Source organism: Cnephaeus nilssonii (genome assembly GCF_951640355.1).
Source record: "Cnephaeus nilssonii genome assembly, chromosome: 2".
Lineage (NCBI taxonomy): Eukaryota > Metazoa > Chordata > Mammalia > Chiroptera > Vespertilionidae > Cnephaeus > Cnephaeus nilssonii.
This window is the reverse complement of record NC_137073.1, coordinates 49,709,744-49,734,871: the sequence shown is the minus strand read 5'-3', so window position 1 is coordinate 49,734,871 and position 25,128 is coordinate 49,709,744.

Here is a 25,128-nt window from a genome sequence, read left to right as displayed (position 1 = left end):
CTGTAGCAGGAGATGGAAACCATTGTTGGACTTGTTTGCAATGACCTACACTTGATCTATTTATAGTCTCAAGGAATGTGAAATAAGAAAATGGATAGTTTGGTTGCCATGGTTATTTCCATCCACTGGCTTATCTCACCACCCATTTTCCATCATTACTAATAACCCAGTTTCCCGGAGCGATATCTTAGGAGACTATAACCCAGGCTCTCTACGAAGTGGTTTCCCCTGGTGCCACCCTCATCCGGCCACTTTCCACAGCTCCCCTCTGTCCTGCCCGTTTTTAGTATACGGCTCGGGGGTGAGAAATGCCCAGCCTAAGGCCACCACGACCTTTCAGTGCAGGTGAGTCTTGTGCGTTGTCACAACCAATTAGGGGTCTGAATGGCTCGTGAGTTCCTGAACCTTGAGAAATACACCTTTCCCTGAGTTGCCAGGGTGAAACGCAGCTGAGGTGGTAGTACTATTTTCTATAATGTTGATTTCCCTTATTTTAGAAGTAGCACACATTGACAGGGGAGGCAGGTGGGATTTGAAAAAACAGTCTGGAGAATATGCGACCTTGTGAAACGGAGCTAGCCAGCTGTCTTATTGCTGTGGATTTCTTTAGTAGCTAACAAAGACGGTATCGCGGCTTTCGGCAGAAGCCCAGGAGACAGAAGGAATCCGTCTGGAGCCTCTGCAGAGACACTCGTTTGTGGGGAATGAGCCCCCTTGGTAAATCCTGGTCTGTATTACAGCAGACTGTGGAAGCTGGACTTTCTATAGACTCCCAATTGTTTAAAAAGGTTCTGCTGGTGTCACGCATCTGAACACTAGGTGGCAACCTTGCCTTTTGTGTCACCAGTCAAAGCCATTTTATAAAATCATAATTAAGGAGATAAACCATCAAATCTAACTCTTTTCTTTCGCACCGTTTTAATATTGGCATCCAGATATAACAAACAGCCAAAGTCCATCCTGAAAGTCAGGCCTAAATCAGGAGCGTTAAATGTGTGTATAGACTTTTTTTTTTTTTTTCAGTACAATATTCATTTGTACGCCTGCAGGCTCACAACTGTTACACTTCCCACGCCTCCCTGGGTGTGGACATTTGCAGGTTAAATGCCTGTTCCAGGAACAGGGGTGTTCTGTGGTGAGGACGAGACAAGGTCCTTGCGTTTGTGGAGCTTGTATTGAAGTGGAAGAGGCAGACACTAGTAAATGAAAATAATTTCAGATTGTAATTGCAATGAAAAAAATGAGGACATAATGTACTAGAGACGGAGCATGAGGGAAGGGGGAGGTGGTCAGCAGAGACCTCTGAGGAGCTGGTATGTGACCCGAAGCTCAAATGAGGAGAAGGAGCCAGCAGGGCCAAGAGCTGGGGGGAGAGGGGTCCAGGTGGAGGGCAGAGCACTTTGCGCAGCAGCCCCGGGTGGGGACAAGCTATGGGTGTTCAAAAATGGAAAGAAGCGAGTGTGGCTGGAGCACGGGAAGGGGTGGGAAGAGCAGGACTGCATGGGCTGGAAAACCACCAGGGTCAGACCACGTAAGGACAGCTGGCCAAGGAAGGGGACAGACGGTTCTCCAAGCTCAGCAGAAGGCACTGGAGGAAGTCACAGTGAGAAGGGCAAAGGGACCACGGAGGATGTATTACGCTCCTGACAGCACTCGCAGTGGACTGACGAGAAGAATAGCAGATTCAGTAGACATGGCTCCCACCCTAGGACCTCCCACCCCAGCACAGACCTCGGAGGCACAGCACGCCCCAGTGAAAGCATCCTTTCGAGTATGGATCTCTGCAGCACGCATCCATTTTCCTCTGAGAACGTATTTTAACCCACAAACCTCCTTTCTGCCAGAAAGGAAAACAAAAGAGAATTTTCCCACGATGATATGTACGCATCAAGTTGAGGTGCTAGGACACCCGAGTTCTGCATGGCTCTCTTTGCCTGGTACCTAACCACGAAGCTTTGCGATAAATTGTGATGGCAACAAGTTGATAGGAGATGGTCTATTTCAGTGGTCGGCAAACTCATTAGTCAACAGAGCCAAATATCAACAGTACAACGATTGAAATTTCTTTTGAGAGCCAAATTTTTTAAACTTAAACTTCTTCTAACGCCACTTCTTCAAAATAGACTCGCCCAGGCTGTGGTATTTTGTGGAAGAGCCACACTCAAGGGGCCAAAGAGCCGCATGTGGCTCGCGAGCCGCAGTTTGCTGACCACGGGTCTATTTAGTGCACTGACAGGCATTAAATGGACCCATGCTCCAGACCCACTAGCTTCTTTCTATTTTTTATTTTAGTCAGAAGGCAAGCATTCTAAAACACATGCCGCCTTGCTCAGCGAGGCCCAAGACTTTTCTTTCGATATAACCACATCCAGGCCTGTGTATGGGCTACTTTGCCCGCTGAACTTCAAGGCATGGCACTGAGCAGAGTCTTGGGAGGCTGTGAGCAGCATGGGGTGGGAGGAGGCTCTGCCCCAGCCATATAAAACCAAGACAAGGTGCAGGATTGCGTTTTCCTGCCAACTGCACACGTGCAGACACACACAGCATTAAGCTGCCCTTTTATCATGTTTCCCCACCTCCTGAGGTTGCGTTAGGTCAGAGTCATCAACAGAGAAGCTGGCCCATGTAAGTAACATAAATGAGGAGTCATATCTAGTGGGGACATGCCCCAACAAAAGGAGACAGCCACTCCCAGCTCCAGGCAACTGATGTCATGCAAGAATGTGGGTCCTGATGTCATCAGATTTCCTAATTTTTCTAGAAAAACTAGAAATCCAGATTTTTTAATGTAATTAAAAATTCCTTGATGGCCAAATAAATCCTGTCTATGGGTATTACATGGTCTGTTGGCCACCCAAAACTCCACTTTAGTCACTTATTCACTTTCCGATATTTACTATGAAAATTTTTTGCATTGAAAGTTGAAATAATTTTACAATGGACACTCTGCATTACCTAGATTCTATTTGCTTTATCATATATCTATTCAGCTACTTATTTTAATCAAATTTTAACTGTATGGAAATTCGAAGGGGCAGGAAAGAGGAAAGGAGAAAGGAAAACCTGTAGAGGTGACTCTAGTCCAGCAATTTCAGCCTTTTTCATCTCATGGCACACAAACTAAAATTCTGAGGCACACAAAAAAATATGTTACATTTTTTGCCAATCTGAAAATAAAGTAATTTTGGTTACAGAAAATAATAATAATAGTAATTACCTACCCTTTTTGCTCCAAAGTGACTTTTTAAAAAATCAGACACCTATACTTATATATAAGGATTTCTGGTACCAAGAATTATCAGACGCAACCTTATTATGTGATGTGACCGATAAGACAAAACTCTATTATATGACAGGGCATTCACACCTGACAGTTATCGTTGTCTTGGCTGTTAGTCAGGTATTGTGTGTTTTAAAAATTCTTGCGGCACCAGTTGAAAATCACTGCTCTAGTCTGGTAACTCCTTTCTTAAAATTCAACTTTAGAGGAGGGGGAAATGGTAAATTGCTAATTAACAGGTATAAATTTTTAGCTGTGCAAAATAACAAAGTTCTAGAGATTTGCTCTACAACATTCTACCTATAGATAGCAATACTGTATCATACACTTAAAAATCTGTTATGAGGGGAGATAGGTCTCATGTAAGTGTTCTTACCACAATAAAATGAGTAACAATAATAATACATGTTTTAAAATTTTAATCTCTTTCATTTGCACAGTTTTCTATTTGGCCATGATTTTAAAATGGACCTTAGATTACCTTATACACCATAAACTCACACAATGTTATATGTCAATTATATCTCAATTTTTAAGCCTTAGGTCCAGCTGATATGGCTCAGGGGTTGAGCATTGATCTGTGAACTAGGAGGTCATGATTCAATTCCAGGTCAGGGCACATGGGGTTGCGGGCTCAATCCCCAGTAGGGGGCATGCAAGAGGCAGCCGACCAATGATTCTGTCTCATCATTGATGTTTCTATCTCTCTCTCTCTCTCCCCCCACCCTCCCTTTGTCTCTAAAATCAATAAAAATACTTTTTTTTTTTTTTTAATGAACCTTAGGAGTTAGAGATTTCAAAGTGCTGGTGAGCCAGGTCAGCAATGGGCAGAGTCAACCTGCCTCTCACATGACACCCCAGGGAGTGAGCCCCTGGTGCTAAGAGTTTTGTGGATGAGAGAGCATCATTCTCCCATCTCCTTGGCCATAGTCAGAACCTCTAACAACTCAGAAGTGAGGCCTGGAAGTCTGGGCAGATCCACGGGCTGTGGATTATCTCTCTCTGCCCTTAATTTTGTCAGAAAGGGCCAGATGCAGACCATGGGATCCCTGCCAGCAGGAGAGTGTGCAGTTAGAGATGTTACTCGCTCAGAGTGCCCGTGAGCAGGGCCTCTTGGCGCATGGGATGCTCATTTTGTGCAGGAGGTTAGAGCCGAAAGCCTGGGCTGTGAAAACTGATTATTTTAATTAAGTCCCATGAGACTTGATGCAGAACACTTTTCGGAGGTTGAAAATAGCTTTTCTCGGGGTTCCCACATGTGCACTGGGACCTGGGGAGGGTATTTAAATCCTGACAGCCGCTCTCGTGTTGGTTTGTTTGGGGAGATTGATCAGCAGCTTGCTCTTGTCCTCTGTGGCGACTGTGGAGCACCTAGGGACCGAAGCGGGAGAACGCTTTTATACCGACTACTGTTCCCCACTGCTTCCCACTGAGCTTAAAGAAAATTACATTCCCCATGCGGTAGCAGTGTATCATTAAGGGATGGTAATCACCATGGTAACCAAGGATAGTCTGCTACAAGCAAATGGAAAAAGAAAGAAAAGCATAGGGCCAGAGCTTGCTACACTCGCATTAGCTCAAAATGCTAGGCTTTTAAGTAATATGGAAAGGAATAGTTTTCTAAACTGACAGCTGGACCAAATTTTAGAACCGTTAAATTGTACAAGTGAAAGAAGCCTTACGGAACGACCAAGGGCTGTAACTGAATATATTCAGGGTCAGCTGATCAAGTAAATAATCGGGCCAGTGACACCGGGGAGTTGGGGTGGTGGGGGTTCTGCAGAACTAGATCCAGGCTCTGAGAGAAGCGGCAACAACTTCTGCAGCTGCAGGTAATTGTAGCAACGGGAGAGGCCAGCGTGTTATGTTAGATGGTGCAATTTCCAAAGAAAGCTGCGGATGCAGGTTTTTATGTGCAGTAACCCAGTGTTGACTACGAATTGAAACTCACTTCAAGCAGATCAGTAAGACACATCTGTGAACTCCCAGTTTACGTTGATGCACCAATGGAGCGGGCGAAAGGATTGTACTCCTTTAAGAAATTTGGGGAATTATATAACTAGATTTCCTAGTGTAGAACTACCTTTGTCTTCCCAGAAGGAAGTCTGTTCTTTTGAAGTTCTGCTGGTTTCTGGTTACCAGCATTTCGTCTGAGAGGCTTGTACATATACATGTTCCATAATTCTCTTTCATTTTGATATCTTTGACAGGTTTTTGTCATCAAAAGTATTCTACATCATAAAATAATTTAGAGCAGTGGTTCTCAACCTTTCTAATGCCGCGACCCTTTAATACAGTTCCTCATGTTGTGGTGACCCCCAACCATAAAATTATTTTCGTTGCTACTTCATAACTGTAATTTTGCTACTGTTATGAATCGTAATGTAAATGTCTGTGTTTTCTGATGGTCTTAGGTGACCCTGCTAGCAGTTCTCAACCTGTGGGTCGCGACCCCCAGGTTGAGAACCACTGCTATAGAGCCTAAGACCATCGGAAAACACAGATATTTACATTAAGATTCATTAACAGTAGCAAAATTACAGTTATGAAGTAGCAACGAAAATAATTTTATGGTTGGGGGTCACCACAACATGAGGAACTGTATTAAAGGGTCGTGGCATTAGAAAGGTTGAGAACCACTGATTTAGAGGCTTTGCTTCTCTCCCCTACACTTTGGATGGTTTAAATAGCGTGGGGTGTTGTCTACTCTTAAAGACTTGATTGACAAAAAACGTTTAACATTTCTGAATCCCCATGGCCCTTACCAAGTGTGGCCCCCACTCTTTCCACTGACAGTTCTCTATTCTGAAGGAGAGCCCCTATCCTTCATGTCCTCCACCCCAGCGTAGGTTCTCTGCCTCTTTGTCAAGAAACACCTTTTATCTCCCCATCCAACCCCCACCCCCGTAAGCCAGTTTCTCAATCCTGATGCCTGAAAATCCCATGCCTCCCAAGTGGCCCAGGTGCCTTCAAGGAAACTAGAACCCTCAGTGAGAGCCCAGGGTGGCCGAGGTGTGAACGTGGCTCAGACTCACTTAGGCTACCGGCTACCCCTTTCATCCTGCTTAGAAGGACTCGAGGTTCTTGTTGCACTTTTAAAAATATATATTTTCATTGATTTCAGAGAGGAAGGGAGGAGAGAGAGAGAGAAACATCAGTGATGAGAGAGACTCACTGACTGGCTACCTCATGCACTCCCCCTACTGGGGATCGAGTCTATAACCCACTTACGTTTTCTGACTGCAAATCAAACTGTAACCTCCTGGTTCATAGGTCGATGCTCAACCACTGAGCCACACTGGCTGGGCTCTTGTTACATTTAATCACTGGTCTGTAGCATTTGCTAAAGCCTTGTGTATTAAGTGTGGCTCTACTAGGCCAGCATGGAGATTTCTCTTCTCCCTCTCTTCCTTTGTCAATTCTTATTCTCTTCACTTTCCCCTTTCTTTCTCTCTCTCTTTTTTAGTCCCTTCCTCCTGGTAATGGCAGAGGTATGCATAGATTAGGTTGCAAGAGCAGGAGACATCTTGGTCTATCTTTGTTTAGCTCACATCCTGGATTCTAGCTTTTCACCAACATTCTTATTATCATAAAACTGAGACCATTGCACAGTGTCTCCAAGCCAAATGGGCAATGAAACAGATAATTTAATCTTTTCCACATCCTATACATAGATGAAACCACTATCAAAATGAACTCCAGCTGAGTGGAAGAGATCTTTGTAACAAATACTCCATTTCTTCACCAGGATGCTGTCAAGCTAACCTTGGAGCCCAAGAGTTTTCCTGACCCAGTGGATATTGGTAGTGATGTGGTCCAGAGAAGGGAAGTTCTAGGGCTTGGGCACACGCATGTTAAAATGGGCAAATGGACAATCCCATGCCCCAAAGGCAAGCACCAGAAGTAGCCCTTCCCTAGAGATCTTGCTGTCAAGAGGAAGAAGGTGCATGGCCTTGTGGAGGCTGATTCTTCCCAAGTCAGACAAAACCGTGCCATACATTTCCTGGGATCTTGGCACCCAGCTCAATATACCTTCTTTCTGAAGCCCATCACCCTAGATAAGTGTGGGGCAGTATTATAACCAAGGAATGAAAATTGCTGATAATTCTCACAGAAATAAACATGAACAGGTGGTTGAGCAGCAGGTTCTTAAATACTGTGCACAACAAGAGAGGAAAGAGAAAAGATACAACATTTGCACTTGCAAAAATAGCCTGCCTTTAATAACAACTTCACACTGTAAATGCAAATGATATGTTAAACTCGGTGAGGCGATGGCATGATACTGCCATAGTTCTTTGGTAGGACAATAAAACAATGTCAGCACGATCCCTGCTGGGCACTTGCATGCTACTTAACACTTTCAAAGGCTCTCACAGGCCACAATTCATTGTAAGGCTTCTCTGGAGTTTTCTCTGGCCCCACTGTGCTTTAGAAGTATGTAAATAGCTTCTCTACACATATGGCTAAATGCAGCAGCTAGCTTGGTTCATATTCTTAACTGGTACTTTTTAAAGGTGCTGTAACCATGTAGGAATTCAAATTATGGACTAGTTAGCAGCCAAGAGATGAGTGGTCCTTCGCTTGAGACTCTACCATCTAGTTATGGAAAATAAATATTAATTTCCCTTTCTGGTTTTGACTTTTCTGTGCCAACATACCCTATTAAGGAAGTCCTGGAGAACATAACATCTTTAATCAGATTTTAGAGATATCAGCACCAACTTTGTCAATAATAAAAAAAAAGTATGGGCCTCAAACATTTTTATCTATGCCCCCCTTCCCCACAAAATTTACCGGCCAAATATGTGAAAGCAGTCGGTCCCATAAATGACCTATTGTACCTTTTTATTGGCTCAAGGCATGTATTTCCTTTGAGAATGATACACCACACTCCCTTGCATTGTTTTTCATGGTTTATTACAGTCTTCTTTCTCTAGCTTGTGACAAATATTCTTTGCTTGACCAAACTTTAGTCAGTCTCCTGAACCTCGCCCTCAGCCCATCCGTGCACTTTGTCATGAAATCTAGTTTTAGAAAGAACCCTGCTAGGTCAGTTTAGCAAGCATCCTTCCTCCTCCATATCTGATCAGGTTCCTCATCCTCCACTTCCTTCCAGGTGATGTCTGCGGCAACAATCCTGTGAGAATCCCCCTCATTCCTGAAGTTTCCCCTTGGTAACTTGCCACCCACTCATCCCACCCTGCTCCGTGGCGATAAATTCCCACTTGTCCATGCTGCATTCGGAATTGAGCCCAGTTCTACACTGAGGTACCTTCCCCTATGGCAGTAGTCCTGAATATAATATTTTTACACCTTTACCTACTGTCCAGCTCTGGTTTTTCTTTGACAGTTAAACAATACAGTCATATATTTATTGCTCACTCCTAGGAAAATTGCTTTAATTAAAAACAAATACCTATGGCCCTGGCCAGTGTGGCTTGGTTGGTTGGCGTGTTGTCCCATACACCAAAGGTTTTGGGTTTGATTCACGGTTAGGGCACATACCCAGGTTTCAGGTTCGAACCCTGTCAGGGTGTGTGCAGGAGGCAACCGATCGATGTTCCCCTCTCTCTTTCTCTCTCTCTCCCCCCTCCTTCTCTCTAAATCAATTTTTAAAATCTTTAAAAACAAAACAAAAATAAATACCTATGGACAAGTTAGAAGAAATAAACTTTCAACCTTATGCTGAAAACAGCATAAAAACATAAATATTTAAATTAATGTAGTTCAATCCACACACAGCATTACTAAGGCTGTGCTACATACAAAGCATGTGCTAGGCATAGGACTACCATGATGAATACATGATTCCTGCCTTTAAAGACCTCACAGCCTATCTGGGCGAGGGAAAATGTATATGTGGAATAACATATATAATAGTACTTAGGAGAGAGAGGATGATTGCATAGGTGGGTAGGGAGGGAAGGAAGGAACCCAGGGATTTGAGCTCAGTATGCAAAGCTCGGTAAGCACAGCTGAATGCACAAATGCATGCGTGAATGAGGGGATCTTGGGAAGGAGCACAGCCATTGATCTCAAAACTGTGACAGTCCTGAGAAGCTGGCCTAGTTAAAGGGCGACATCTGACAGAAGCAGTGGCTGGACTAGTGAGGTGGGAAAGGTGAATGACAGGTCTTAGAACTCCAACTGCATTTCTCACTGGGAGGAAGCTTTGGTCCATGAGAAGATTTTCAGTAGAAAAAGATCAGAACTGGAATGGACATTAGAGAACATCTAATTCAGTCCTGAGAGGTTACAGGGATGGACCCAAGCTCTAGATTCTGTGTCCAGAGGTGCCCTCCCACCCCACCCCCAGTCAGTGCTATCACAGCCAAGGCCTCAGGCCGCCATGAGTAAGGAAAAGAAGAAACAGATAGAAAAAGGAAGGGGTAAATAGGAAGAAAAGCAAGCAAGCAGGCAGGGTGGCTGGCCTGTGAACCCTGGCTTCAGATTTGGCCGGCATTTGGTTTGTTCCTTAGCATCTTGCTGGAAGGGAAACTCTCTTGAGCCCGGTTCCCATCAGAGTCAAGGAGTGTCTTTTCACAGCCTACTACACAGAAACAAGCCTGCTTCAGTCCCTCGCGGGGAGGAAGGGCTTTGTGGGATTTCAGCAACGTTGTTGGTCCTTTCTTCCCCCACTTCACCAGGGCAATGGGTTGCAAGTTTCCAACCCAGCCCTCAGACTCTGACGGGAAATTCCAAGAGACTAATTAGTCTAGCTGCAGAGTCTTTGGCAGCTCAGTGCTGAAGCCGTCCTTTGAATTCTAAAGGCACCAGCGGGGCACCTGGGCCTCTCCTCCTAGGCTTTTCCCAGCAGTGACCCAGAGACCTGGGTGGGATGGGTTTCCCCACATGCAACAAAACTGACCCTTGGTGTGTTTGCCCCAGCATCCTCCTACGCCAGGTGTCCTGAATTAAATATTCTTCCTATGGAAGAGGAGGTTTTAACCCATTGGTTCTTAAACTTTAGGGTGTGTCACAATTAGTGTAGGGTTTGCTAAAATGCAGATTGCTGGGCCCACCCCCAGGTTCTGATTGGCAGGTTCAGGAGGAAGTCTGCATTTGCCTATCCAACCAGATCCCTGCTTGTGTGCACTGAAGCAGGAATCAGGTCTTGCTTTTGTTTTGTTTCTCCCTGAAAACAAGTTCTTCTCTGCCCACCTATACCACAAAATTGCTAAGAATTCCTAAATCAGGAACCAGACCTTGTTTTTTGTTTTGTTTTGTTTTGTTTTTTTTCTGCAAAGAAGTTTTTTCTCTGCCCTCTTATACCTCAAAATTGCCCTTTGCCCTTCTCCTTGGGAACATACCCATTCCATTGATTAATTACCGCTCAATCTCCTTATCACTACAGCAGTTTTGTTTCTGGCTTCATGAGACATTCTCATTTTATTTCCTGCCGCCCTTATCTAGACCAGAATCTTATTTATAATCTCCAGGCCCAGATATGCGTATTATAGAAACAATAGAACAATGCAGCCCAGAGAACAAAGACAGTGTTCTTTCCTTAAAAAAAGGGAGCTGTAGTTGAAAGCTTATGCAAGCTTTAGATACGAAATGGAGCTGCTTGTACATGGAGTGATGGTAAAATTTCCTGCTAGCATTCTAATAGGCTCTGCTAGTGAGGAAATGTTCTCCCTGGAGAGGGTTAGGAATTGGTGCCAGAATTAATTAAGGAATAAAGGTGAGTGGATCTTTTTCTCCACTGAATAGATTCTGTGCCATGAGGCCTTGCTTGCTCTCTAGTCATACCAGACAAGATGTAGTGTGAGTTTCCCCCGGTGCCCTGAGCCTTCCTGCATAAAATGCCAGGGCAAGGCCTTTATGCTAGTGGAAGGGTTGGGTAAATCCACAAACTCCCACTCATAATGATTTTTCACACATTGGACTACTTCTGAAGAGGCAAAGCAGCTCCATGGGCAATATTTCCCAGCTCATGAGAGGACATAATTAGAAGCCATTTTTGGAGGTGGCCATCTGGAGCCCCCAGATGGATGGCCTGGGGTGGAGACAGACAGGGATGTAGTCCACTCTGGATGTTACCAGATACCAAAAGCGACAGTTTATTTGCAGGTGGCGTGGAGCAACAGAGCAGATGCTAAACAGTGGTGAAATGTGGGCTGAACATGGACGAGAATATCTCCGAGAGAGAAATGACAGAGGGTTGTGGAGAATTGTAATGAATAGACATGAATATTTGGAGGGACTATTCAACCACTGGAGCATGAGGGAAATGCTGTCAACTGACAGTGAAAGTGACTTGTGGACTTGGTGGGACATATTGAATAGACTTGTTAGGTTACTACCTAAGCTCCACCATTCTGGGTACAACCCATTCCATGGGTTGGAATATTTCACCTTAACCTTGAGCATTCTCTAAGATTCCATGCTGTACTGGACTGGCTCACAGCCATGACATTTTGCGACAAATTGTACTACCCCTCCTTTCCACAGTAAGGTATTTGGTGCTGGACTTACACAAAAATGACCAAAATAAAATCACTAAATAAAATCACTAGTGAAAAGTATAACACTTTCCAACTCTGAAGTCAGTATTTATTTAGACAGACCCCATCTTTTACCTGTGTCTTCATTTTCTTTGCCCCGGTGTATCACCTTAGACCCATCTCTGTTGTTTCTTTCTCACCATGTTCTTGTAGAAATCCAGCCTTGGGCCTAGGAGGCAAGCTCCAGGAGGGCAGGAACTTGGACTGCTTTGCTCACAACCATATACTCAATGCCTAGTGCCTGCCTGGCATAGTATGTGCTCAATAAACATTTGTTGAATGAATAAAGAGAGGGAGGTGGTGCTGGCCAGAAAACTGGAAAAGAGGAGAAGAAAAGTTTCTGAACAGTGTGAATCTGGCCTGCAGCCCCCTTCACTAGTGCCATCACTTTGGATGATGCACCTGAAATTCTAAAGTAATTGCTGAAATAAGTCACTGAGAAAGTAGACATATCTTTCCCACCTGTAAAATAGAGATAATTGTGCCTGTCTTGCAGTGGGTACGGATTAAAGAAACACATGTAAGGTATTCAGCTCTGCATCTGATGCAAAGTAGGAGCTCAGTAAATTATAATCATTGTTATTGGTTTATTTATCCACTATATTCAATCATTCTGCTGTTCTTTTAACTTTAGCCAAGGACATCCCTAGAAAACTAGGCCTATGTTAATCCATGTGGTTTGCAATTTCGTGTTTTTTAACTCAGCAATATACTGTATTGTTCGTATTTTTCTTTTCCCAATTGGAAAGATGCCCAAAAGCAAATAACCAGTCACATATAGATTAGACAGAAATTCCCAACCACTTCGAAAATACTCTGATAATGCATTTAGCATGCCAGTCAATTGAACGTTGGATTTTCCAAGCAGACTCTGGGCCTTCAGTATCAAGAGGATTATATTTGCCATCTACTCTCTCTGGCTGTACTGTAGTGAGGATTACTCAGTTGATATGTACTAGTGTTAAGTACTTTGACCTGCAGGAAGGAAAAGGTGTCATAGAAACACAAAGAGGTGGTAAATGCCAAACAAATTGCTTTGAGGCTTTACAAAGAAAGTCATAAGAAAATAGTAAATTATAATTTCCATCAATAATTCAGCTCCCTTATGGATTTTCATGCATGGATGAGCGAGTATACAAATTTGAGGATGGTTCTAAAATTTATGAATTTGTTCCTGTTTAAACTTTAAACATCTCAAAGCTAATTAGTGCTTAGTTTTCGTTAAGTTCTAACGAAAACACTTCATACATGTGTAGGGTCCTCACAGCACAAATATTCATCAAATGTTATATGTGATTGCGTTTATGATCAAGGCAAAATGCCTTAATTAAATAAGTAATTAGCCTTGAGGAGAGAAATGAACACAGAAGTCCAGCTAGTGAATTTAACGCTTCCTCCCAATGACAACCAATCGTCCTTCCGTCTGCAGTTAGATAGTATAGTTATACAGATCATAGGAATTACACACGATCCTCTGAAATGCACAATGGCAGAAATAAAAGCCTATGGTAAAGTATGAACTTGGACACGACGTAGCAGAATGATGATAGACTGGGTGCCAAGAAACCTGGTTTTGGTTCAGGCTGCCACTCACAGATAGCTGTGTGACTGAGGAGAAAGCACCTTCACCTTTCTGGGCCTCTGTTTCCTCAATTACAAATGAGGAAAGCTGGATTACATGATTTCTTTTCTTTTTTAAAAAATATATTTTATTGATTTTTTACAGAGAGGAAGGGAGAGGGATAAAGAGTTAGAAACATCGATGAGAGAGAAGCATCGATCAGCTGCCTCCTGCACACCCCCTCCTGGGGATGGGCCTGCAACCAAGGTACATGCCCTTGACTGGAATCGAACCTGGGACCCTTCAGTCCCCACAGGCCGATGCTCTATCCACTGAGCCAAACCGGCCAGCGTGGATTACATGATTTCTAAAGGCCCTTCCAGTGCTTACATTTTCCAAGCCTTTGTTGAAGAATTCCTCCCTTTCAGTTCTTATTTTGGAAGCCACTTGTCTGTCAAATAGCATTGCTGCCAGCAACTTACAAGGTAGGTCTGTCTGTGCAGGAGAGAGGCATCTGCCTGATCCAGTTTTGTTTACTGCGGCAGCATTTCAGCACATCCTCTGTGCTTTCAGCAGGAAGCAGCCAGGCAGCAAAACTGCTCTAGCAGAAAACAAATCCAGCTGCAGGGCATCTTCGAAATGCTCCCTATGTGTTTTTCGATTTAGCCTACTATTAAATTTTTAAAACACAATTTAGAGCTACAGTGTACCATCTTCTGTTACAAAAATGAATCCACATTTCTCGTTACTGGGTTTGGGGTGCAGGGGAGGGTAAGAGGGAAGGAAAATGCTCAGAGAGAGAAGATATTTTAGAATGTGGAGCGGGATTTGCCTTGGATCCCTCCTGTCCAAGCACTTATCACCTGTGCCTCATTCAAGGGCTTGAGTCCCATTCTCCCCACAACTCAGCCGGTTCACAACTGCTGGTTACAAGAGGGGATGGGAGCAGGGCCAGCCTAACCTGCAGGCAGAAAGGGTGGTTTGGGTGAGAGGTGTGATCTGAGAAGCTGTGGGTTGGGATTGGCAGGAGGGTGGAAGTGGTGGACAGAGAGGACATCTGAGCAGGAGGGGCAGAGTAACAAGCCATGGAGGAAGGGAGAGCCTGGTACGTTTGGCTCATGCAAGTAGCTTTCAGTGGCTTTGTGTTTAATGGAAGGAAAGCAAGAGATAAGATGGAGAAATAGGTATCAAACTCGCGGCCTTTGGGCCGCATGCGGCCCACAACGAATATTTTTGTGACCCAGCCAATATAACGGTATGTAAGAAACGTTTTAATAAAAATTTCGTAACTTAAGTTTTACAATATCTGTTATACATAATTATAATAACGAACTACAAAGTTCGCTAATGACTGATTACTGTAATCCTGTTGCATTCATTTCCCTTAAGCGCCTTACGCGCAGTCACACCATTTCTCTCCACTAATACTAGCAGCGAATATTTTAGCAGCCGATTGCCACGTCATTAGTCTTGGACTGAGTTGTTTGGTGTGCTCAACAGGAAATATTTCGCTTTCGGAGAACAAGAAAAATAGATTTATTTGTGTTATGCTTATCAATTTGTGCAGTTATTCAGTGTCTGGTAAGTTAATGTTCAAGAAAAAACATTAATTTTTATTAAAATGTTCTATTATGTTAATGATTACTCATTTATTTCAGCCCTTTGTGTTCAGCATGTCTCTATCAAAATAAACCTACACTTCTATGAAAATTGAAGCTTTTTATTTTTGCGGCCCACATAAACTTAAACCTTATTTATTTGACCGTGTTAGCCTTTGAGTTTGATGTGCTTGCTATAGAGTCTGGTTAGACTGTGTCATGCTGCCCAGACCCTTGTTCCAGGACTGAAGGACTTACCCTATAGCTACTACTCACCCAAGGTCACTCCCCTTCCCCAGGGGTTATCCGCTCCCATTGACTTGTCCATGGTGGAACATTGGGCAGATATCAAGGCTCCCAAGAGCATTTCCTGCATGCTAATCTGCAACTCAGATTTTGCTTCTCAGATTTGCAACACTCTGCTGGAAAGATTGATGGTACACCCTTGGCAATTGTGAAACGCTGAGAGGTTGTCAACAGAAGTTAACCCTGGTTAGATTTGCAATTTTTTTAAAACATATTTTTATTGATTTCAGAGAGGAAGGGAGAGGGAAAGATAGAAACATCGATGAGAGAGAATCATTGATCAGCTGCCTCCTGCACGCCCCCTACTAGGGATCGAGCCTGCAACCTGGGCATGTACCCTCAACCGGGATTGAACCTGGGACCTTCAGTCCATAGGCCGACGCTCTATCCACTGAGCGAAACCAGCTAGGGCTAGATGTGCAATTTTAAAAGATTGCTCCGTGGCAGTATTTAGAGGGTGTATTGAAGTGAGCAAACCCAGAGGAATAGTGTCACATTGGAAATGACCTTGATGCAATGTAGCTTAGAAACCAGGAGAGCTATTCCAGAAGCAGAGCTCTCCCTCAGAGCAGACGAGCTCACAGTGCAAATTAAAATGCTCAAACCACACAGTTCATTAACCAATCCAAGGTACATGGTGAGAAACAAGGGAAGGGATCGGGTGCAAGCAGGGGAAAGGACCATGCTAGCTGAGTGGTGTTCATATGTCCTCCTGACCCCACCCCCACCCACATCAGCCATCCCCACCGATGGTGTGGTTATGATGATCTAATTTGACACTTGAGCAAAGGGCAACAGAAGGAAGGTATCTGAGACCAAAGACACACTTCTCTATTGAAGGGGCACAGGGCAAGTACACCTGGCCACAGCTGTCGTCTCCCAAATAACCCACTGACCAGCTACAAGGTTTGTCTGCAATTGGCAGAGCACCTGTGGGGCCAGAAAGGAATCATAAGCATATTGGGTGTCACCATGGGGTGACTGATTAGAGGAGACATATCACTGTCAGCCAGTGAAAGCAATCATCCCTCTCTACCTGTAAGCAACTCTTGTTGGCTATATCATATTTTCTATTTCTTCTCTCTATCCTCTGCATGTCTCACAGATTGATAACTTACTATTTGTAACACATCTTGTGAATTCTACCTGTCTCACATATGCTACTTGTTTAATCATTTCCTATACTTAATACATGCTGTGAGTTTTGCCTATATCTCACAAGCTCTTCATTTACTTCCTACCAGTGCTTCATACTTCCTAAGAGTTACATCCATCCTGTTTGTCTTGTCTTTTATAGCAGAATTGAATATTCTCAAATACTACAGCAAAAGCACATAACAAATAGAAACCATTTTGGAGGTGTGTTTTTTTGTTTGTTTGTTTTTAAAGTGGAGGCTATAGGGGATGCGGTTTTGAATTAGGGAGATGGCTATGGAGATTCAAGAATGATGCCATGAGGTGAAGTGAGCTGAAATGATTAGATGTAGTAGGTGAATATGATGGGCAATGTTGGTCAGCTGATCCAACATCCATTTTAGCCCCCTTCTCCCTCCCAGTTGTAGAGGCTAGAAAACTTAAATACTCATTAGCAGCCTCTCTTGTTCCAGGGGGGCAGGGGAGAGGGTGGCCAAGGCCACAGTTCTAGCCATGCACCCAATGATTTAAATATGAAAGTATGCTTGGGGGAATTCTATGGCCAGTGTGGCTCAGTTGATTGTGCATTGTCCTGTGCACCGGTTTGGTTCCTGGTCAGGGCACATACCCAGGTTTCGGGTTCGATCCCTGGAGTGTGTGTGGGAGGCAACCGATTGATGTTTCTCTCTCTCTCTCCCCCTCTCCCTTCCTCTCTCTAAAATCAAATTTAAAAAACATACTTAAAATAATAACAAAAAGAACAGATAAAGCCAGAGCCATCCCTCCATCTTCTTCCTGCCTTAAACAAGAAAGTGATGCTTAGAGCTGTGGCAACCATTGTCACCTACCATCACGTGAGAAGCCACTATGCTAAGTGGAAACTTCGGAAGAGCCTCAGACTTGATGAAGTATTTGAGCTGCTTCTTCAGTTCTGGATTGCCAGACTCCAGACCTGTTGTGGGAGAAAAATGAATCCCTATTGTAAACCACCTTGAGCTGGATTTTCTGCTACTTACAGCCCAATTCATCCTAAATTCTCATAGAAAAGACAAAGAGGAAGCCGGATAACATAATCCAACAGCCATCCCTTGAGGCAAAGGTCACTGTGAAATACAGCCTTTATTTTAGGTGACCATGTGCCCAACTAAAAGTTGAAAAATCTCTTCCTAATATAAGAGGACAGCTAGCGATATTTTCCATAGGAGGATCCAAGCTGCTGGTGCTCAGCAGGACAAATTCACGTTTCCTGTCCTCCCTGGTTCCCTAGCATCTCACAATTACAAACAAACTCAGACTGATTAAACTACAATCTTGAGATGGCAGATGTGGGGAGCTGGCACGGCCATGGCATACTCAGCCCCAGGGCGCCTTATGTGCTGTACCAGCTCAGCCAGGTTCAGTGACCCTGAGTGGGGGCGGTGAAGGATTAGGAAAGACAGACAAGAGAAGGAAAGCTGGGACTCGGTGGGACGCCACTTCCCTGATGGGGACCCAGCAGCACCAACGCCCACAAGCCGTGTCTTTATTTTACAGCCGATGCCACGAAGCAAAGTAAGGGCGTGGTCAAGATGTTTACAACATTCTCGTGAGTTTTGATCCTACTCAATTACGTTCACCTGATCAAGCTTTGTTTACTTGCAGCTTATATCACTTAGGCACGTGGGGCCACGTGTTCGGACCACAGGTTCAAGCTTACAACTACAGCTGTTGGCTATAATTGTGCTGGGAGGCTCTGCCCTCCAAGCTGGGACTTGCACGTGGCCAAGAGAGGACTGTGCCCTCTCATCAGTCCAAGGCTTGAACCTGTCCAAACACTGTAGCCGCACCCCACAGGCAGATCTCAGGCTCCACATTTTTAAAAGCTTCGCGGTTGATTCTAATGAGCAGCCGGGATTGAGAACCTTTGCTTTTAATGAATATATCTGTTTTAGGAAAACCTCTATTTTTATCCATTTCCTCCTTCTAAGATTTACATATTTTGAATTCGGTTATCTGGATCTCTGAACAGAGATGGGAAATACCAGACATTAGATACTTAAAGATATCTGTTTCCCCCCTCCCCTATAGAATAATTGTAATGCAATGAATCTTGAATGCAAACTACAGACCCATGCTTCCTAGAGCATCAAGAGAGAGCCTGTTGAGTGACATATTGCCATTCTGCTACATTTTTCTGTCAACTGCTTCAAGTGTCACCAAAACTCCTGCCTACATAGCAAGGAGACATAATCCCACTGTTCTCCTATCTGCAATTTTTTCTGCAGCCTAGAATCCTCTTTTTATCCTGAGCCTTTTTTTTTTTTCTTCCAGAGTAGAAAATGTTTCTACTCTTGCTTTTTATCAGAGGCCTTTTCTGCTGTCTCAGTTCAGCCTTATCTTTGTAGTGGTTATAATATATCTGGCCACAAAACTTGGCTATCTAAAACCCTGTATTTCCCATAACTGACTCCAGTTTCTATTTTGAGTCCCCATTCTACTTGATGGCAGAACTGGAAGCAAATCAATTCCAGGTAAACGCAGTCCATTCAGGGTTTTTCTCCCTCCCCCTTTGCCCCAGAGAGTTTGGAGGGGACTGTTAGAACATCTGGCCATGGAGAGGGCTCATCTGGTCCTTGGTTGTCATCTGTCCATGCTGGCATCCTCTGCCATGCCTTGTTCCTAGAAGTCACCAATTCTCAGCATCTCTCCCCGCTGGTATCCACAGAGGCAGCTGAGTTCCCATCTGGCCTTTGATATAAGGACAGTGCTGACATCTGCTCTTGGGCCCTCTCTTCCTAATCTGCCAGGCCTCCTTGAGATAGTCCTGAGCCTGTCTCACACAAGTGTGGATGCACTGCTGGCTGCTCCAGGCTGTGGGAGACTCAGGACTGACCTGCAATGCTGAGATTTCTTACTCCCCCCCTCCCCCCCCCCCACACATACACTCCCTATCACCTCACACACAAGAACAAAGGGGGAGACAGTCTCAGACCTTGATCACTTTCCTGGGATTCCCTGGGAAGACAAAGCAGACCCTCTCAGCCCTCAAGCCCCACATTCCCATCAACCCAGAAAGGGGCCAACTCAGGGCTACCCCTTAGAGACACACAGCAGCCTTTTCCCTCTTCTCCCTTATTCTTCATTCACAGAATCTTCACCTATCAGAGCAAACAGGAAAAAATGCCGGCTCAATGTGTGGGTACAGAGTAGGGGCAAACAATAAGCTTTTAACATATAATCAATAATTTTAATTAAATTTTAATGCACAAAATGCATTTAAAATACATTAACATGTCAAAAATATTATTCTATTTTTTTCCAAATGGGAACTTTTTTATTTCAAGAAAAACTATCTTAAATATGATAATACATGCAATAAACATTAATATCTCACAAAATAATATTTTAAATAAAATAACATTACATGCAGTAAACACCAATTCAAGAAAAATGATCTTATATGATATTACATGTAATAAACATTAATATTTCAAGAAAAAAAGGATTTTAAGTATAATAATAGTTCCAAATCTGTACTAATATAGTATGCTATCACAAAAGTTGTAGGAAATATTTAAAATATTCTACCACATCTCCTTGTCAGAACCTCAGAAGTCTGCCTTCAATTCCTTCATTATCATCAAGAAAAAATACATTAAAAACTGGACACAATCCTCTCTAATAAAATGGTAATATGCAAATTAACCATCACTCCACTACATAAGCCACGCCCACCAGCCAAGCCACACCCACCAGCCAATCAGGGCGAGTATGCAAATTAATCCCAATCCAAGATGGCTACAGCCACAGAAAGCAAGGTTTCCCAGGTAACAGAGGAAGCCAAGCTTTCCATAGCCATTGCAGGCCTAAGCCTCCACTTAAGCTACAAAGTTTCAATTATAGAAGGTAAACAAATTCAAACAAATGGCGGCAGAATGGAGCTTGAGAGAGCAGGCCAGGTTTGCCGGTGGCAACAGGGGAAGCAAAGCTTTCCGCACACCCTGGCCAGGCCCACCCGCTTAAGGCTACAAAGTTTCAATTGTAGAAGGTGAATTAACTGCCACAGAAATGGCTGCCGCCCCGGAGGGAGCAGCAGGTTTGGCTCTGCTACAGGCTACAAAGTTTCAATTGTAGAAGGAAAATAAATTCCAGATACCAGGGCCTCCCCTTGGGTTGCCAGGGGGCGTGGCTGGCCTGCAAACCACCACAGGCCCCTCGCTCAGGCCGCCCACGCCTCAAGGGAACCCCACCCTGATCCGGGACACCCTTCAGGGCAAACCAGCTGGCCCCCACCTGTGCACCAGGCCTCTATCCTATCTAATAAAAGAGTAATATACAGATTGATCATCACTGCAACACACAATATAGCTGCCCCCATGTGGTCAAAGATCCTGCCCCCATGTGGACACAAGATGGCCACTACAAGATGGCCAGCAGGAGAGGGCAGTTGGAGGTGATCAACCCTGCAGGAGAGGGCAGTTAGGGGTGACCAGGCTGGCAGGGGAGCAGTTAAGCATCAACCAGGCTAGCAGCGGAGTGGTTAGGGGGTTATCAGGCTGGCAGGCAGAAGCGGTTAGGGGCAATCAGGAAGGCAGGCAGGCAAGCAGTTGGGAGCCAGCAGTCCTGGATTGTGAGAGGGATGTCCGACTGCCCGTTTAGGCCCGATCCTGGTGGGATCGGGCCTAAACGGGCATTCGGACATCCCTCCAAAAGTCCCAGATTGGAGAGGGTACAGGCTGGGCTGAGGGACAACCCCCGCCGTGCACAATTTCGTGCACCGGGCTTCTAGTTTACTATAATAGCCAATATTTATTGAGGCTTTTTATATACCAAGCACAGTTTCAAGTTCCTTACATTTATTACCTTGTTTAACACTCACATCAACCTGGTGAGGTAGGCACCATTGATTATCCCATTTTATAAACAAGGAAATTGAGAGTTGTTGCTTGCAGTGACTGAATCCATAAATGATGGCTCTGATCCAAAATTCGAGGTTCTGAATCTCTGTACTATCTTGTATGGACCCTGTGAATTACAGACCTGACCAGGTTTTTCTCTTGGTCATGGCTACTAGAAAGATTATCAATAAAAAGTGTATACGTGTATCAGTATAAGTTTTGGAGTGTTCTTATTCCTGGCTGTTATATATCCCTACATTTGTATTCTTTACTCTTTTTTTAATTTCCTAATTAAAGTCCCTTCCCATATTTTATATATCCAGGTAGGTTGCCACATAGCCTTTCAGAAGAAGGCATTACATGCACCTCCTCAGATTCTCATGGCCTCGTCTGTCTCCCAAAGCTGCTTGCTCTGCCTTGATCACCACTATGACAATGGCCCTGTGCAGACTTCCCTGAGGCCCACCCCTCATGTCTCTACCTCCTCCCAACATTTCTGAACGCAAATGAAGTGCCTGAGGGACCAAGTGATACAAGCAGGGAGTTTACTCTCCGTATGGTGCCTTTAGCCAATGGGCCACAGGAGATGGGAGGAAGACAGCAGATAAATATGCTTTCTTTCTTTCTTTTTTTTTTTTAAATATGCTTTCTGTGCCTTTGTTCAATGGATCATTTCAAGGCACAGATTTTCTGAACAGACTCTCCAGAAAGTCACCAATTGGGGTACCAATGTGCTCAGGCAATCCCCTGTACATCTTCAAATCTTGTGAAGAAGTAACCAGCTTGGTATTTGCTGAAATACTCACTGTCAGTCAGTGGGTGGTTGTGAGGGTAACTTCCAGGAAAAGGTGGGTCACTTCAGCTGAAGGCAATTCTCCAGAGAAGAGGGCAGCAGTGAACCATTAGCAGCCAACACAGCATCTGGGGAAATGGTGCTCTGACCAATCAAATATCGTCCACCACAGGAGATAAAAACAAGTGTATTACTTGGAAATTGATAGAAATTTGAGTTATCAAGGGTCAGCTAGGCAGTTGAAAAGTCTATAACTCAGAGAAGGGGGTCTGGACTGGATACATATATTTGGTAGTGGTCAGTATTTAGATGGTATTTTTTAAATCATGTGGATATTTCTACTGATATGCTAGAAAAAGCTCTAGCATAGTGAAGTAAAAAGGAAGCTGCAGAATAGTGGTTATAATACAGCCTTTTGTATAAAAAAGAGGAAAACTAAGAATACACACACATATACCATAGGAAACATTTGCATTCACAAAAGGAAACACTGGAAGAATACACAAGGAACTAATAAAAGTGCTTATCTGAAGGGTAATGGGGTAGAGATGGATATGGAGAGGGATAGGCATGAGACTTCTTAAAGTACTTTTATATCATTTCCATTTTCTAAGTTACTGCCTGTTACAAAAATAAATCCTGTTTTAAATTTTCTTTTAAAGAAAGAAAGCCATGTAGAGAGTTGAAATCTTCTATGAAGAAAGAAAGAAGGAGAGAAGAGGCCCCAGATCCAAGGCCTAAAGAAGATGGACGTTTAGAATTTTGGAGGAAAGACCAACAAAAAGAGCGAGAAGCAGAAGGTAAGAGGAGAAAACCGGGCATGAGTGGTGCTGGGATTCCTTTCATGGAAGCAGTGGTATGTTGTGAGCTGTGGTGAAACCATCGGGGGCCTTATTTAGCCATGATGGGAGAATTTACCCTGTGGGGGAAGGGAATGGATACAAATCAGGGCTTCTCCAGCTAGGAGCCACGGAAAATTCTGAGAATGCCACCAAAAGACCAAATGAAACAAGGACAGAAAAATACCTGTCATTCACAGGGTTCTCAACACGGAGGTCACTGGTGAATCAACTAGAGCAGTTTCAGTGGAGAGGGGGGCCTGGGAGCCTGACCGGGAGAAAAGAGTGAGTGAGAGGTGAGGAGGTGAGGGCGCTAAGTAGAGACCACTCTTCCAATGAAGCATCCATCTTATGTAAAAACTGCTGTTTGAAATTTTAACCCTGCTATTTTGGCTTCTGTAAATGCTTGCTTGCTTAAATAATAAGGAAAATAAGACTACTCCAGGCCATAAACCTTCCCCAGATGAAGTTATCAGTGCTGGCGCCAGGCCAGGCCTTTGGTTGAGGTCTCAAAGCCGCAGCACATAGGGCTCTTTAAGAACTTGCAAAGGGGACCGGAAACACCCCATATTTGGGAGACAAAGAAGGGAAAAACATATAAATAGGGAAAGTTCCTCCATGTTGGGGCCGGAATTTGAAATACAGTTTCTCTCGGCCCGCGCATAATAATAAAGTTGCTTGGTTCTTCTCCGGTCTTCTGTAACACCAATACGTTTTGCTGTGAAGCAGAGACATGAAATCAAGGAGTTGCTGATTTGGGATCAAGGGAGACGAATGTATGTTTTAAGACCAGTAATATTAAAGCCCATATGTCCAGTGATAAGATTGTCCAAACGAGAAAGAATGAGAGAAAAAAATGTTGAAAAGAGAGGGAAATGTCCAGAACACACAGAGAGGGATTCTCATTTATTCCATTAGAGGAAGAAGTTTATGAATCTCCAAGCAGCATTTGTGATGGGGAGGTGCCCAGATTCACACAGCCCTGCCATCTCCCTGCCAATGGAAGTTCATTACCAACACCTTGACATTGATCTTAAGACGAAGTGCACACATGTACCTTTCCTGGAGACGTGTAACCAATTAATAAATAAGTTTCTAGATATCCTCCATGTCTCAAAGGAAGCTGGAGTACACACCTAAAATACCAGGACTCCAGCCATGGAAAGAAGGGAACCTGCTGAAGTGTGTCAATATTCTAGGTATTATGTGCCAGAATTTTACTGTCTGCCACTTCTAGATTATACTTGAGTTAAAGTGCTAATGTTTGATTAATGTGTTCTTGCTTTTAGTAGCTCAGCTAAAAGCACAGCTTCTAGTGAGCAGACAGTACATTAAATCAAAACATAAAAGAGACTAAAAGTGCTCCAGAGACTGCTTTGAATGAGAAGGAGAAGGCTTAGAAGATGGAGGTGATGATAACCTTAATTGTTTTGAAAAGGAAAGGACTGATCTTTCACTCAGAGGGAGGTGCTCCAGTCTTGGTAGCAGTTTTCCACCATCTTCTGGTTATTTTGCAACTATGGAGGCCAATGTCTTTGGTGAATCACAATTGAATGGGGTCTTTGCTATGCTAACTGGGTGTTCATAGAGTTACGTTAATGAAATGCAGAAGGCCTTTGGACAAAATGCCTAGCACCCTACCTGTGATGAACAGTAATTATCCATTTTATTATTCTCTTCAAAAATATTTTTTATTGTTGATAGTATTTTCTCTATTTTATTATTCTTGTTAATACTATTTCGTCATTCGTTTCTGAAAATTCTGCTGTTCCTATGTTATTCCCTAAATGTTGTGATCACAAGTAAATTGTTCCATGAAAGAAAAATTCCTATTTGCAATTCTGCTGGATTTTAAGATTTCTATTCAAATGAAGACCTGTCTATGAACATTGTATCCAGAACAATGTCTTTTTGTAACTGTGTCTGATCAATTGGCAGCTTCTTACAGTTCAGGTGGTGTTTAAGTGCATCTTCAGAGTTTCCAACTAGTGTTTGGGACTCAGCGACCTTATTCTTAATAGCAATATTGTTAGAAAAGATTTACTTCACCCTGTTTGGGTGGGTTTCTGAGGACAAGGTCCTTAGAATCAAAATCTGAGATGAGGATTCTTGTGTAAGCAACTTATTGACAGAATGAGAGAGTACTCTCAGGAAAAACCTGTAAGAGAGTGAGGGAAGCAGAATAAGGAAGGGAAATAGGTAGGAAAAGATGCGGTTTCCCAAGATGGCC